Here is a 4,789-nt window from a genome sequence, read left to right on the forward strand (position 1 = left end):
CACTAGCATAGATATTTGCCTTGATTGACATTGGTTTCATCCTTGCCTTGCCATTTCCTAGATAGCCATGATGTAGTGGATTTTTTGTTTGGATTCTTGATTGGTTCTTCGGTTCCCTGGAGGCTGTGGGTTGGGATAGAATCTCTGGAGCCCTGGAACAACTAGAGTTTTCTGGAGGCTATTGCTTGAGATGGGAGATCTCTGGAGCCCTGTAATAGCTTGGGTTTTCTTGAGGTTGTGGTTTGAGGTAGATAGCCCCGGACATCTTGGGATGAGACCAATATGGTTGGTATTAGTTATTTCTAGACCAGTTAGGTGAAATCTCTATGGTTGAGGTTTGATTTGGTTTGGCCTTTAGAAGCCCTAGTTGGTTCTATTTTTGTTTAATCCATATGATTCCACATTCATGCTTGGAATGTTCATGGGGATCATTGGCTGAAATAGTGATTTTGGTTCAACCAATCTACAGTCGGGTGGTATGTGGAAGTCCCTGACTTAGTTAGATTTTGCATATGTTAATATGAGTTACTTTTTAATTGTAACCTATGAGCACTTGTACCAATTATTATGTTGATATTATGACTGATTACCATGGATTATATGTTGGTCATATGCTCGGTTAGATGATGTTCTCTTAATATGGATCTTGTTCATGATTTGATAAGTTATTCAATGATTGATGAATGCATGGGCTAACAAGTGTTGTTGCAAATATCATGAGAGGGCATTGGACCTTCTTGATAATTATCTGATGAATTTCAAAAGTTTATGATCCGATATACATTCATGACCCGTAGCTTGTATGTTTAGTACATGTTTGACAAAATATTTATCATGAGACTCACATGTTTTGAGTGAGTTCTAGCCTTAGCATTCATTTTTTAGACTTTTTATAATCTTAGACATGATTTTGGAGAGTTCTAGGCATTTCTTGCAGTGGACTGTAGGTCATCCTTGAAAAGTGGCACAGATCTCGTAACCGCATGCAAATATCAGGCATATCTCAATCATAATTTCATGCATGAGGGCTTATGGGTGTACTTGTAGCTTCCCAACTGCATGCATAGTGTGTTATGTGTTAGAGAATTATTTCTTACGGAGCAATGGAACACATAAAATACTGTAGAAATATAAACACAGAAAACACATAAAACAATAGAGACATAGATATACGTGGTTCACCCAGTTTGGGCTACATCCACCCCAAACAGCCAGTCTTTCCTTTCTATTATCCAACAAAATTAAGAGACACAACCTACAACAAATCCACTGTAATAACCTCTATTTTCTCTCACAGTCTCACCTCTCTATTTCTCGCTCAGAGAATACACATCTATGTCACAGCCTCAAATACAATGCCCTCATACAAAGAGAGGGGTTGCCTTCTAGGGCAAAAAACCCTAAACTAAACATAAGTTCTACCGTCAGATCATCCGCCTAATGAACATCCTAGATTGACTAGAAATTACTATACTTTTACAAGGCAATTTTACATCTATTTTTGGCTTCGGGGGCATTACCCCTGAACCCCCCAACCAAGGGGGATCGGCCCCCCCAGACCCCCACGGGGGGAAAAAGTCCCCCCCACACCCCCCCACGTGGAGGGGTGTACAAACTTCCTGGGGTATACATCCGGCTAAAACAAAGACCTCTGAACAATCATTCTCTACACACAACATTATGGGTGTAATTGGGGTGTTAAGCTTGTGAAAATGAGTTCCAATTCATGGATTGATCACCAAGGGTGGTTTTTAGGCTGCTGAGTGATCTAGTGTCCCTGAGGGGTGGTAGTATGCGTTCTAGTTCATAGACATCACTTCCATAACTAGAACTCGGAGGTCGGGTATATCAGCTCAGGTTTACCCTGGAGAGCTTGTAAAAGTGGTAATGTGGGAGGAGGTTGTTACATGGTGGTACCTGAGCAATTATGTTCCCTTCAACCTTTCCTCTGATACCAGTGTTATAGATTAGTACCAAAGTGAGCTTGCAACACTAGACCCTAGAGTAGATGTTATGCTCTTAACCTGCAAAATGATACCCAAATACAGAATATGCGAAGAAAAGATACCCAGAACACAGAATAGCAATGATTTTATTATTCAGGAGTAATGTTCACTTGCCTCTTCGACGGGGCAACCTCCAATAGAGCAGAGCTCGACTACAAAATAAGACACAATGCTCCTCACAGGGAGTCTCTATCCTTTATATATGACTCATACATGCAATACCACGGGCCAATACCGTGGGTTTTATTAATACCATCTATCTAATACTACGACCCATTTGCAACTAACTGTGGTCCCATCATTAATTGCGGGTTAACCACTTACAAATATTAATATGGGCTTTATTGACTCTTGACTATGACGTGATCCCATGACATAAATAAGGGGGTTAGGGTGGGACCCTAACATGCCCTCCCCCTTAAGACTAGCCTTGTCCTCAAGGCTGAAGCTGCGGAAACTGCTGAAGAATAGTGGCTGGTTCCCAAGTTGCATCTTCCGGAGAGGTGTCTTTCCATTTGACGAGGACTTCCTTAATCATGCGGCCGCGCAGGTGCTTGTCTCGTGTGTCGAGAACCTGTTCGGGTTGAAGCCAGACTGACCCTTCTTCGTCCAATTCAGGTAGACTGGTTTGAACTCGGCAATTGTTCCCAATCACTTTCTTGAGGCACGATACATGGAAAACTGGATGGATTTTTGCCGTAGGTGGCAAAGCCAACTTGCAAGCCACTTCTCCAATGCGCTGAAGTACTTGGTATGGTCCGTAGAATTTTGGAGAGAGCTTTTGACAACCCTTGTCTTTGAGTGATGTTTGCTTATATGGTTGCAGCCTCAAAAAGACCTGATCCCCTTCTTGAAATTGGCGCTCTGAGCGATGCTGGTCGACCTGTTGCTTCATGCGGTTCTGAGCTTGATGAAGATTCTCTCTAAGATGGGCAAGCATGGTCGTGCGGTGTTGTAGGAGTTGATCCACTACTTGTACTTTGGAGCACCCCTAGAGATAAGAAGTAGGGGAAGGCGGAAGTTGACCATATACTGCTTCATAGGGAGTCATTTTGGTGGTGGCATGATAGTTGGTGTTATACCACCATTTAGCCAGAGGTAACCACTGTACCCAAAGGTGTTGCTTTTCTGAAGTGAAGCACCTAAGGTAGGTTTCTAGACATTTGTTGACGGCTTCGGTTTGACCATCTGTTTGCGGATGATATGAAGTACTGAGTTTGAGTTGAGTGCCGTGTATTCTGAAGAGTTCCTGCCAAAAATTACTGGTGAAGATTGGGTCGCGGTCGGACACAATAGAAGTGGGCATGCCATGCAATTTGAAGATCTGATCCATGAAAGATTGAGCAACCAAAGTTGGTGTAAACGGGTGGGGTAGGGCGCAGAAATGAGCATACTTCAATAGTCGGTCCACAACCCCCATGATGACTGACTTGTTCCCTGACTTTGGAAGACCTGTAATGAAATCCATAGAAACCTCCATCCAAATTGATGCCGGAATGGGCAATGGTTGTAATGTGCCTGGTGTGTTGATGGTTTCCCATTTGTGGCGTTGACAGACATCACATTCTGCTACGAAGGTAAGGATGTCCTTTTTCATGCCTGTCCAAAAAAATGATCTTCTGGTGCGAGCATACGTCTTCTGAAAGCCCGAATGTCCTGCAATGGGAGATGAGTGCAATTCTGCCAAAATGCGACTTTTGAGGGTGGATGTTGGTGAGATTACGACTCTGTCCTTGTAGCGAAGAATATCATTCTGCCACGAGTAGCCCTTGGTGGAATTAGGATCTACCTGCAATTGAGAAATGAGTTGGGAGAGCCCGGGGTGTGAAAACCATTCCCTGCGAGCCTCTTCAATCCAGTTTGGAATGGGGAGGGAAATTGCAAGCTGAGTACTTTCCTCCTCAAATTGGCGAGATAATGCATCTGTTACACTATTGTCTTTCCCTTTCTTGTAAATGATCTCATAATCATATCCCAGCATTTTGGCTAACCATTTATTTTGTTGTGGGGAGGATAGGCGTTGCTCCAAAAAATATTTAAGACTGTGATGATCTGTGTGGATTTGGAAACGTCGCCCCAATAAGTAAGGTCGCCAGGTCTCGACTGCATGTAAGATGGCCATCATTTGCTTCTCGTAGGTAGATTGGCCCAGATTCCTCCGACTGAGTTGTTGGCTTGTGAAGGCCAACGGTCGCCCTTCCTGCATTAAGACCGCCCCAATACCTGTACCCGAAGCATCACATTCAATGACAAAGGATTTGGTGAAGTCAGGTAGTGCTAAGACTGGAGTGGAACACATGGCGTTTTTGAGAGCGGTAAATGCCTGTTGTGCTTCCTCGTTCCAGAAGAAGGAATTTTTATTTAGGAGTTGAGTGAGGGGCTTCGCTATGCAGCCATAGTTGCAGACAAATTTATGATAATAGCCTGTGAGACCCAAAAATCCTCTCAAGCTCTTCAAGGTCTTAGGTTGAGGCCATTCTTGCATTGCCTGGATCTTTTTGGGGTCCACCTTGACACCTTCACGCCCCACAATGTGGCCCAAATACTCAAATTCTTCCATGCCAAATGAACACTTGGACATCTTGACAAATAATTTATGCTTGCGGAGCAGTTGCAAGAGTAGATATACATGCTGAAGATGTGCAGCCCAAGTGCCACTATAGATGAGGATGTCATCGAAGAAGACAAGGACAAATTTTCTGAGATATGGTTTGAGAATGTGATTCATAAGGCTCTGAAAAGTAGAGGGGGCATTACAAAGACCAAATGGCATGACCAGGAAC

The sequence above is a fragment of the Pinus tabuliformis genome, chromosome 3_1 (assembly GCF_031772625.1).
Source record: "Pinus tabuliformis cultivar Carrire ecotype Pingquan chromosome 3_1, CPIR1, whole genome shotgun sequence".
NCBI classification, from domain to species: domain Eukaryota; kingdom Viridiplantae; phylum Streptophyta; class Pinopsida; order Pinales; family Pinaceae; genus Pinus; species Pinus tabuliformis.